General features: G+C 47.9%; 1 protein-coding gene across 1 annotated transcript in view; it reads right to left on the bottom strand.

The window, feature by feature from the left end:
• The window catches only part of LAMB3 (laminin subunit beta 3), a 57,154-nt gene that overhangs the window by 35,040 nt on the left and 9,643 nt on the right, over positions 1-12,471 (bottom strand). The gene's annotated exons all lie outside the window — the stretch shown is intronic.

Here is a 12,471-nt window from a genome sequence, read left to right as displayed (position 1 = left end):
CCAAGCAGAGGACAAGAAGATCAGGGCTTGCATATAGGGTGTTACAGCCCCAGACCTGTCCTCGGGCTGGAAGGTGGGAAGACCCAAACCTCCAGGACCTGGAAAGCACCAGACCCTCTCTTTCCCCAAGGAAAACAATAACAGTGGAAAATCCCTACTTCCTGCAGCATTCAGAGGAGCCTTAAAAGGCTCATCAGGGAGGGGTCAAGGCCCAACTCACCCAAGGGAAGTTTAAGGGGAATAAGAAATAAACTCTAAATGCCTCCCCTCCAGCTCCCTCCCTGGCTTGGCAGGGAGCCCTAGGACAGGTAACTACCTGTGAGTCACTGCCCCCAGCTTAGGAGGAGGGCTGGTCTCCTAGCCTCTCCCTGGCAGGGCAGGAATGCCCGCCTGGAGGGCCAGAAAACAGACCTGACCACAAGTGGTGGAAGGCAAGGCCGAAGCATAACTGGGCCCACTTGGCCTGGCCCACTGCCAGGCCCAGGAACACAGCTTTCTTTGTGGGACCCAGGGCAGGCTCCTGCTCAGGGCCACTGGGCTGAGAGCCACTGAAAATGACCATAACAGTCCAGGTACAGAGGCTGGTCTCAGAGGACACTCTTTCCCCAGGTTAGGGTCAGAGGCCTTTAGAGAGATCTGGAAGGTCGCCCAGTGAGTGCATACCATAACCCAGAGAGCCTGCACTGGCATCGTTTGGGAACAGCATTGCTTCAAAGTTCCTATTTAAAGGAGACTCTTAACTAGCCATCCTGACCTGTCCGCCTCTCCTAAGCAGGAAGTCCTCTCTACAATAGGAGGGTTAAGTCCAAGACATTGGTTTGGGGACCCTCAGGAGAAAATGAAGCATCTTGTGGATTAAGCTGGACATTTCTAACCTGCGGTCTCTAATTTAGCCCCAGAAATTTAGACAGGCTGGAGAACTGCTATAACTAGCACATGGACAACAAGCTGTTTAGATGCAGGATGGAAATTCTAACAAATGTTAGTGTCTTGACCCCTGTGAGCATTCCAGTGAAAGCTAGCTTTACTCAACAAGCCCGAGTCAGTGCCAACAGCTTCCCTTCGTGGGCCACAATCTGCAACAAGAACACAGAGACCCTCATCATGTCCCCCAGAGAACAGTCACAGCTGCCACCCCCAGGGTTCTGCAGCCACCTGTCTGATTGCTTCCTCTCCACTTCTCCAACTCCCTGAACTCAGGGCTCCCAGGCAGTTTTCACTCTCCTGGAGCTGCCCATCCTATGCCCACCAGCAGGAAAGACGATGTACAAACAACTCATTAATAGTTAACTCCGCAGAAGAGCAGGTGTTGCAACCTCAGATCCTCACCTTTAAGTCCCCCTCCTCCTCCCCCGTTAGGAGGCAAGAGCCCGGGTAAATAAGCCTTTGGTGTCTCAGACATCACAGGCTGGGGCAAGTCCAGGGAGTGGCTTGCCTTCGCAGGAAGAAAATGGCAATTTCTCTGTTTGGGCCCCCCACGCGCTCCTGCCAGGCCCAGGACGTTATTTCTGCACAACCCAAGAGCAGCCTGGTCAGCCTCACTCCTTACGGACACTGAGCACTCCCCTGCAATCCAGTGCCCCTGGGACTGCAAGGCCCCAGGCACAGGCTTCGAACTTCAGAACCCAATTTGTTCAGACACGAGAAGCCTAAAATAGAGCTAGAGGCTGGGTTAGGGCCCAGCCAGGGCTAAAGGGGAGGCAGGGGCGTGGCTCCAACACTACGGCCTCCCCGTGTACCCTCGCCTCCCTCCCTGCCTTCCATGTCCTGCTCCAGATCCCTCAGTCCTCGGGGCTCATCTGCCATCCTTGGCTCATCTGAACTTATCCCTCAGGAAAGTGGCTGACCAAGTCATCCTTGACTCCTGATTCTCACACCCCCATGTCAACCTATCAGGCAATTCCAAAGGCTAACCAGGACCACTTCTACCCTCCTGGCCTGAGCCTCTTCCCCAGACTTCTGCAGTAGCCTCCCTACTGGTCTGCAGTCCAGTGCCAACACAACAGGACACGGCCACTTCCGCTCAGACCCCTGTACCTGCTCCCCATCACAGACAAAGTCAAAGCCAAAGCCCTTACAGAGGCCGCACATCTACGACCTCTCGTTACTTCTCGACAGGACCACTGCTATCCCCTTTTCTCCTTCCACTCCAGCCACATGGCCTCTTGGCTGTGCTTCTGAATTACCAGGCTGCTTCTGTCGCAGGCTGTTGCCCCAGCTGCTCTCTCCACCTGGACCATTCTTTCTCCAGTGTCTGCAAGGCTCACTCTCTTACCTCTTTTAAGCCTTCGTCCAGATACTACCTCCTCCATGAGGCCGACTCTGAGCACCCTCTGTAAAATGACAACCAAGTCAGGGAAGTACGAGACTTACTGGGGGCACCACTTTGTAAGTGACAGAAATGTCTAACCACTGTGCTATGCACCTGAAACTAGTATAATATTCAAAGTCAACTGTCACTGGAAAATTTAAAAAAATAAAATGACAACCAAGTTCCCTGTCCCCCACCCCAGCTCTCCCAACCTCACCTACCCTCCATTACTGATAGGCTGGGATTTGGGGGTTTGTTTTGGGTGGGTTGGTTTGGGGGGGCGTTTGCAACACTTTCCTCCTCCTAAATAACTATATCACATCCCTATTTATCATATTTACTTTCTTCCTCCCTCCACCAGAATGTAATGTCCAAGAAGGCACAGATTTGTGTCCATGTTCTTCACTAGTATTTTCCAACTACCTAGAAACAGTGCCTGGCACATAGTAGGTGCTCAATATTTGTAGAATGAATGGATTCGCATGGACATGTAAATCATTGATCCAGGTCAGCACTTTTCAATCAGTGTGCCGCAAGAATTTTTAAAGCGTGCAATACCTGACTTTAGTCAGGGGCACTGACCTCTTTTCCCGTAGGTTGTCAAATAAAAAAGTGACAACAGCCAACACAGCCAATAGCCATCTGGTGTGAATGAATCAAAATTATACATAGCTTTTGGTCAGGTCAGCAAAAATATATTTTTTTTGAGCTGCAGAATGGTTAGCAATTAGTCTATGTGTGCCATGAAGTGAAAAAAGTTGAAAAGGGTCAATATGGCTTAACAAGTCTCCGTGGCCTTGCAGGTGTACTTGCACTCCCAGAGGGCACAGTCCGGACTTTTCGTCACCACAGGGGATGGCTAACAGTAGTAATTCATCCATCAGTCAGCTGCGGGGGTGGGGGTCTGCTTCTGAAGCTGTCACCATGTCTGCTTACCAGTCAGCTGTTCCTGGCAGGGTCTCCACCTACCAGACTTACACTGTCTAAATTGCCAGCGAGATCAGTCGAGATCTCATTAACAAGCAGTCAAAGGATACGGAGCAAGCAAAAGAGGAAGGAAAGGAGAAAAGAGATTAAGAGGGATAAGAGAGCCGGGCCCAGGCTGTAAATGCTGATACTCAGGTGTGGAAGAAGGGGCGCCGGGTGACTAAGGCTCGGGCATCACCCGAATACAGTGAGTCATGGCTGAGTCCTTGTCTGTGGAACAGGGCGGACTCCAGGAGTGGCCCTGGGATTGGCCACGTGACTCAAGCTGGTGTGGCCCTCCACTCCAGCGCAACTGCTCAAGTGCCCAGACAGTCAGTCACTCTTCTGTGTGCCTCGCCAAGAACCAGAGAGAGAAAGTGGGTCTGTGAGGTTACTGAGCAGACAGGAGCCAGCCTCGGGCAGAGGCCGGCGGTGAGCAGGGGAGGAGTCTGCACTGCCTGTCATGGGTGACTGTATTCCATACCCCTCCCTCACCTCCTCCCCACCAGACAGCTGTGTGCATTGGCTGGGCCTGAGGTCTGGGGGAAATCAGGCAGGCAGTCTAAATTAACTACACCTAACATTTCGCAAGTGCTTGCCACACGCCAGGCACTGTGCTAAGCCCTTTGCATATATTAACTCATCTAACACCCGCTGTATCTCTGTGAGGGTAGACATTTAATTACCCTTCCTTTACAGATGGAGAAAATGAGGCACATTTTCAAGAACTTGGTCCCAGCTAGCAAGTGGATCATTTGAACTCAGACCAGTTTGCTCTGGCACTCAGATTCTTGGTTGTAACTTACCAAAGCACAAAATCGCCTAAAACCCTGACTCCACCCTTAGGATCCCTTGACCAGAGTCCACCAGACTCTGAACCTTATGTTTACCAAAACTAATCAAGACCCAGTATATAAAAATGTCTCTTTAAGCCCTTGCTCCAACTCTTGGAGCCCTGATGTTGACTGAGGGCTCCTGGGGAGACACGATAGAAACATCTAGAACAGATGCCATATTTTGTTTGCTCTCCATATTGACAGCCTGTTTTGTGTGGGCACAGGTGGAGTAGGAGCTGGCCTCCAGCTCTCCACTCTCAGAGACTCCGGTCTGCCCCAGCAGGGTTCCCCCTTGTGTCAACAGGAAGCCGATCTGAGTGCGGACGTGAACACCTGAACTAGTGAAAAGACAGGGAAGGTGACTGGACAAACGTCACGGTGAGCTGACAAGATTACACAAAGGGCATGATGACGGATGACACAACTTCCCCCTTACCCGAGGAAGGGAGATGCCATCCCTTGAGGTCAGGCTCCAGGGTCGCCCTAGGGAAACCTTAGCTCCTCCTGTTCTGTCTCCCAGGGTACACCCCCAAATATCCTATCCCCTCCCTCTCAAAGGGTACAACTCAGCCTGCAGCTTGGTGGAGTCAAATGCTGGCTGGCTCCTCAGAGAAGAGGGAGGAATATCTTGGCATTTCTGCCACCATCACTGCCCTACTCACTGCCCTACCTTCCTCTGGCAAATAGGCCCGCTCATGGCCACACCCCCTTTTCCACCCCAGAACTGGTTGCCCCCAGCCACCTCTACTGTGCAGCCAGTGCCCTGTGGCGTAGGTTCTCGGAACCTAAGTCAAACCTCTGTGATCTTTGGCCACAGATTTGCCATGTGGAACTGACCATGTGGCCCCGGCCCAGCCTCACCTGAGAGGGGAGAGACACAGAGCAGAAAGGGGCAACATGCAGCCACGAGGTAGGTCACGAGTGTCTGGGAAAGGGAGACACGAGTGTCTGGGAAAGGGAGACACAAAGGAAGAGCTGAGAGGGTCAAGGAGCATTTGCATTAGGAGATCTCCCCAGGCTAAAAGAGGGCTGCCCAGGGGACTTTACAATTCTAGACCACTAGAGAGGCAAACTAAATTGCCTAATGTTCAAATGGGCAGTTGAGGACTAAATATAGAGAAATGGGCATCTGTGGTTTGAAGGTGTGTCTGGCTTCATGTCTTGAATCAATATCACATAAAGGCTTTTAATTAGCATGCGCCTGCAGTACCTGTGGCCACACAGGGCCTGTGTTTGAACTTGAGCCTCTCTTAAATCCAAGACTTAGCTCGAACTCTGCTACTTGATAGACGCATAAACTTGAGCGAGCCCCTCTCTGGGCCTCAGTCTCATCATTCACAGATAAAAGTGTTGTTGGATTTTCCTGGTTCTCAAGCCAGGCTGCCCATCAGAATTACTTACAGAACTTATAAAAGTATATCCTCCAGGGCATGCCCCACCCAGGGATATAACTGGCTTTCAGAAGGGCAGGGACTTTCAATATGCTTTCCAAGCTCCCCTGAAGACCCTCCAGCTCTAAGATGCCGTTCTCAGAGGCCAGCAGTTTAAGACAGCAGTTAAAAGCCTAGACTTCAGAGCGAGAGAGGTGAAGCTGCAAGTTTGGTTTTGTTCTCACCAGCTGTGACTTTGGACAACCAAAGCGACTTGCCTCCACTGGGAATAGTCAACAATCTACCTCATGGGTCCTTGTAAAGGTGAAGGGAAACAATGCATGTACACCCCTCAGCAAAGTGCCCGACGAGGTGAGTGCTCTGTAATGGGCATTGGCCCCCACGTGAGCATCACACGCAGGTGTCTTGGGCTATGATCAGCAGTCTTCACAACGTTGGTAACAAAAAGCAAATGTCACTCTCCTGCAGACAATGGCTGGGCTGCTCCCCTCCTCCTCCCTGCAGGAGGCCCAGGCCCCAGCCTCAGAGCCTGTGCTTTGTGCATTCCACTCCGAGGATTCCGTCAGGGCTGCAAACTTCCCAGGGATCATAACCTGGACCAGATGGAAAAACAAGGCACTCGGGGGCCAAACTGAGCTGAGCTCTCCAAGAATGGGGATGCGTCTGACCGTTCCAAACAGAGAAGGATAGAGGGTGGGGATAGGGCTGTTTACAAACAGAGGACAGAGGAGCAAAAACAAGCATGACACTGTTTATGGCTTCAAGCGTTAGTCATAGCGGAGCCCAACACCTCATTAAGATAGGAATCTAAGCTAGTCTGGACAGCAGGTTTGTTACTTAGCTCAGGGCAGTTACCAAGCAAGTCTGAGGGTACAGGGAAAGAGGTCCCCCCCATGTGAGCAGGACCTCTGCTTACACAGATCAAAATCTGATCGATGTTGTACCAGACAAGGGTGATGAGTCCTTGGCTAATCCAATTCCTTCCCCTTAAAACATCATTCAAAACTGACCCCCTTCTGATCTAGAACACTGATAAAGAGGTTTTAATAACTTGGGATAATGTTTATGAGATACGATTAACTGGCAGGGGGAGGGGGAATAAGAAAACAAATGTGCAAGAATCTACTTAACTCTTGAAAAAATTCTCAAAGAGAAGACAGAGAGAAAATACCCAATATGTTGGCATTTTCTATCTCTTTATATTTCTCAGTATGCTCTCATCTTCCAGAATGGGCCTATTTTACTATATAGAATGATAAATTAAAATAAAGTAAAATGTTTCAGGAAGAAGAGTGATTTTTGTCCACCTACAAGTTAGTTTGTAACCCTTCCTCTCTTTGCCCTGCCTTTGCCCTGAACCCCCCTCCCACTATCCCTACAGACTGTCTGAAAATTCACTGCAAGTTTCCAAATCATTGTAGATTTTGTAAGATATGGTCTCCTCTTCTTAAGAAGTCCAGTATTGCTTGTTGAGGCTGTTAGATGTCTTTTGTCAAGAGAGCAGTTAACACACTTTCTCAGTAAATGTATGCACGAGTATGAGAGCAGGCAGAAAACACCTAAGGAACAACCAGCACCTTACCTTCCAGCTTGCGTGTCTTTGGGCAAACCCAAAAGAAAGAACAGACTCAGTTTCACTTACCTATAGTTTTCAGGGGAAAGAGGAATTGAGGCCAACTAAACATTTTTATCCTCACCCAAATTGGCCTCTCCCATGCAACTGTCCCAGAATAACGCCGCCTAATTCTGAACGTTCTCATTGCTCACTTAGAAATGTGTACACCCATCAGCTCAAGTGCAAAATACACATTAGTGCTCATGAATGTGAGGTTCCAGCTCTATCTCAGGTGGGCACTGTCTCCAACAGGAGACATAGTTCCTTGTAACTATGCCAGCACTGACAGATCAAATACAGGAATCCCGATTAAGTCTGAATCTCAGGTTAACCAAGAATGCCTTGTTAGTATAAGCAGACCCCAAATATTGCAGGGGGAATACTTATACTAAAATAATATTCACTGTTTATCTGCTATTCTAATTTTACCAGGCTCCTTATGTTTTTACTTGCTAAATATGGCGACCTTACTTGTAACATATTGTTCATCCATCCTCACTACTTCCAGACTTTTCCTAACCAAGTCTAAAATTTCTCCCATCTGCCAATAATCTGCCTAAAATATGATGTTTAGAAGTGAACACAGGAGTCCTGGTGTCTGGATGCTTGACATCCTGGTGCATCATGGGTCCCTTTACAAAAGACCACTCCAGGTTAAGGACCGAGAACCAAACCAACAGCGCAGAGCTGGGCCTGACCCTCCACTGTCTGAAGACTACATGGGCATAAGAGGTGGTGTTGACTCCCTTGTTTAATTTCTACCCCAGAAATAAAGAGCTTTGTATTATTATCCTGAAAGGACAAAGGGGGACAAAGTAGTTTTCCAGCTCTTGCTAGGTAGGTATGAGGCACCACTCTAAACAAATGTACCTGCAGTGTCTCATTTAAGCATCACAGCAGCCCTTTAAGACATCTCCTTGAAGGAGATATTTTTCCCTTTTTTTACAGTCTCAGCATGCATTACTAAGTAGTAGCCTATACAAGGTTACAGAGTGTTAGGGATTGAAAATACCCCAAAAACTAATTTGTTGAACCCCAGTGTGATGATATTAGGCTTGGACAGTAATTAGGCTTAGGTGAGGTCACGTGGGCAAAGGCCCCACCATGGAATCAGCACCCTAACAAGAAGGAAGAAACACCAGAGGACACCACAAGAAAAAAGCCAGGCAGCAGGCTCTCCCTAGGAGCCGAGCACCTTGACCATGGACTTCCCAGCCTTCAGAACTGTGAGAAATAAATACCATTGCTTAAGCCACCCAGTCTATGGCATTTTGTTGTAGCAGCCTGAGTGATAAAGACACAGAACTAGTTAGTGCTTCAGTTGAATTAGGCTAGGCTACACTGCATTAATAAATTAACCATAAAATCTCAGCAGCTTAACACAACAGATGTTTATTTGTTGCTCACATAAAATAAAATGCGAGACAGGGGTGAGGGGAGAGGTCCTCTGTTCTACACACTCAGGGACTTCTGCCACCTTGTAAATGCACCACCAGGACACATGACCTCGTGGTTATAGCAGCATAGGAGATGAAGAGCTCTCCCCAGCGATTCCATGCCTCAGCTCTGAATCCAGTGACACGGTCACTCTGCTTACAACCTACTGGCCGGAACTACTCACAGGACTCCTAAGTGATCTTCCTATGTGCCAAGAAGAGGAAATTGAAGTAGAACGTCATTAACACGTAGCACTATCTACCACAACTAGTATATACAGTGAAAGCAGAATCCCACAGCAGATCTGTCAGCTTCCAAAGCCCATGGAAGGGCTTCCAATATAACATTTGGCCTCCGGAGATTGAAGAAAATCTCGCAAGAGGATAATTTGTAGAATGTGACCTCAAAAAAAAAACAGTGGTAGGAAAAATGGCCGTGGTGAATGGTTTAAACTTTCAAAACCCAAAACATCACAAGATCGCCCCCCTGGAAAACTTCACAAACATACTCAATATCTCTGCAAGTTAGACCCAGAGGGTGAATATTTAAGAAACATGGGTGCCATTCCAGTGTGTAAGAGAAACACCACTGCGAGCCGGGGCAAATCTTCAGGGAGCCCATGTCAGTACGTTGTGGGATGACCAGCCATCCTCATTTGCCAGGACCCTCCTTGTTTCAGCTCAGCATTCTCCTTGTTTAAGCTCTGAAAGCTCCCTGTCCCAGGACATCCTTCAGTCCCAGACAAATGTGTGGCCAGCTGGTTGTACAGTGATACCTTTTTCTCCCAGACAGCTTTTGTAAGTGTCACCCCAAATGGCTCAGAAAACTCTGCATGAAAATGCACAATGATCTGAGAAAGAAAAGTCGGCTCTAACTCCAAGAAAAATCTGGATGGAAATAGCACATGAGAATAAAACTCTCCCACAGGAAAGAACTCATAAAGCTCCTGTATGAATGTGGGCCCCTCTGAGCAACGCAGCCCTCTTCATGGACTTCGGGGAAGAAAGTATGCCAATAGCACTTCTGTGCTGGAGATTCAACTCCCGCTGCTGCGACCGATGACAGCAGGCTTTTCCCAGCCAGATCAGGCTGACCAGCGGACCCATACTGACCTCACAGATACATTAACACCTGTCTTTTTTCAAGTCAAATACTGTTAAAACAGGTTACCCCCTCTTGAATTTGGGCTATTCCTAAGGTGGGCAGCACACACACGTGCACACACAGGCACACACACAGAAGCTCACATGACTTTGCATTTTAAGCTATTACATTTAGTCTTGTTAGCTTTGGCCTACTGCTCCATTTGTTAAGTGGGATTCAGAATGCACTTTGACCTGTACATGCTCCATTAACTCCAGATCACAGTCCAGAGTCCACAGCCAGGCGCTCAGGGTCCCGCTGCAGAGAGCTACGTTTCTGGCCCTCACGCACACGGCCCCCTTCATGCCAGTGCTCTAACCCAGTTATGCCATTCCTTTAACCGCACCTGGGCTCGAGTGACCCGGCTCTGTCTGTGCTGCCCTCTCTACCTCTAGTGTCTGTGGCTAAATCCTGAATCTATGACCTATTTCAGATTCCTGGGTCAGTGATGGCTTCTCTGCTGTTCTCTGTCAATTCTTCCCAAACTCCAGCAGCAGATCTCACCAACGCAATTCAGTTAGCAACCAGTTCTGTTCTGTCTCATAAATCCCTTCTATCTCAAACTGACATAAAAGTTATTCAACTTTTGGTTATTTTCTGATTTTCCCCAGACCTGCATTGCAAACTCCTTGAGGACAGGGACAATTCTTGCTCATTCTTTTTATCCCCTAATGAGGGGTATAACCCAGAGTTTTCACACAGAAAGTACTCAATAAGCAGATATTGATTTATTAGCATGGATCCTTGGGGTAAGGGAAAACCTAAGAATAAGTGTTTAAAGACCGATGCCATGACTATGACCCCATAACTCCTTTTCAAGACAGCCTAGAGAGAAAGTCATCCAGAAAATGAAACATCTTCCCCCCAAGAATTGAAACCTGAGAAAATTCATGAAGAGCCGATGCACTGGTCAGCTGACTTCCAAGGCTGTACTTCCTATTCCATCCACCGTGGCTGGGATTTGTGGATAGAAAGGCCAGGGATCAAACTGGCAGTACTTTCGGTGTTTGGAACTGCAATACTTCTGGGGTCAAGTGGTAGATCCGGTCCTCAAGGCATCAAGACGCAGCTTTTAGAAGCTTGAAAGGTGATGAAAGGGGGAAATGCGGGTCCAGGGGAGAGGAGGGCACAAATGGGAAGAATGTCTAGGTAGCAGGAATCCCTAAACATGTTTCAAGGATTCTTTGTCACTCCCAGGGAGTCAGGGAATGTGGATAGCAAAAAGTCGGTCAGTCCCTGCCTGTCGCTGTGCTGCTGAAGATGCTGTGTCCCCTAAAGTAGTAGTTTTAGGCCCATTCCAACCTTTGGGCAATGAGTTCCAAGCCTCATACATTAAGAATCCCTTCTCACAACTAGACAGGGTCTAGGGATGTTTGTTTCTCTAAGTCCAATGACTAGACGATCGACCATTGTCCTGCTATCCCTCCAGTTGTCCAGGGGCCTGAGCTCAGGCCTGAATCCTCCCAGCAAGTCAGTCTGTATATTGACACCCCTCTGTTCCCAGCTTCTGCCTGGTCCTCATTCCCAGAGCCTGGGCTTTTCCTCATCACACCACAGCAGACCCTTCTGACTTTTGACCCAGAAACACAAAAACATCCAGAACCATTCATCCACAAAATAAATATTTGTTGGGCATGCATCCTATGCCAGGCATCCAGAGGTGAACAAGTCAGATATAATCAATGTCCAGACACAGACACTAAATACACAATGGCCAAGTAATTTATTAATTATGTAACCCAAATGGCCTCAACTTATCTAGCCATCCAAGAGTCACTCTTCTCTACTATACAAGGACTCATAATTCTGAAAATTCTAGGGAGATATTAACAGATGATACAAATTCATTCTAGTTGCTGCTTGTCCTCAAACACGCCCAACTTTCTTTTAACCATTGCTCTATGCTGCCCCCAATCTCTCCAGCCTATTTTGGCCCAAAATGAACACACACTGTTTCTCCAAAGAGTAAAACACAAAGCTGTTGAATTTAAGAAATGTTACTGAAAATTTGGAGATGACACAGGGACATTACAAATTAAAACTAAATATCAGTGTACCATGCCCCCAGCATCTAACATCATAGCATGTTCCTGTGACATCTTCCTCCTTAGCTCTACGCTTTCACCAGGTTGCTGACAGTGAGCGATGCTCAGCACTGGTTATATAGGGAATTCTCTGGAGTTTTGTTTTGTTTTACTTTGTTTTGTTTTGTTTTCTTTAATATCTGATGCCTAGGCCTCATCCCAAGAGATCGAAGTGGTGGCATTTTAGGAATTGGTAATGTTTTAAGTTCCTCAGGTGATTCCCACCTGAGGATGCAGCCAGGATGAAGACCATGGACATGGGGCCTTGTAACCAGTCAGAGAGACAGAGCAGTACATGGTGAAAAATGTGGACCCTGGCATCAGATTGCCTAGTTTTGAATCCCATTTTGAGCATTGACTAGCTATGTGACCTGAGGCACATTACATAAGCTTTCTATTCCTCAGTTTCTCCATGTGAAAGCCAGAAATAATATACAGTTCACCCACCATGTAGGGCTGTTCATAGGATTAATAAATTAGTGTACATGAAGGTCTTAGAAAGCATTACAGATGCAATGGCTCTTAGCTTTGACTGTTCTGTCTGAGCAACAAGGGCAGCCTGGCCCAGGCTGGAGGCAGTGGAAATGGGGAGGAGTGCATGCAGCCAAATTATGTATTCAGAAGTAGAACAAACAGGACTTGCTGAAAAATTGGCTGAGATAGGTGAAGAAAAAGAAATAAAAGATGC

This window comes from Phyllostomus hastatus, unplaced genomic scaffold (assembly GCF_019186645.2).
Source record: "Phyllostomus hastatus isolate PE091 unplaced genomic scaffold, TTU_PhHast_1.1 phas_contig_283, whole genome shotgun sequence".
Lineage (NCBI taxonomy): Eukaryota > Metazoa > Chordata > Mammalia > Chiroptera > Phyllostomidae > Phyllostomus > Phyllostomus hastatus.
Note: the sequence above shows the minus strand (reverse complement) of the source record. Positions and strands in the feature narration are given on the sequence as shown.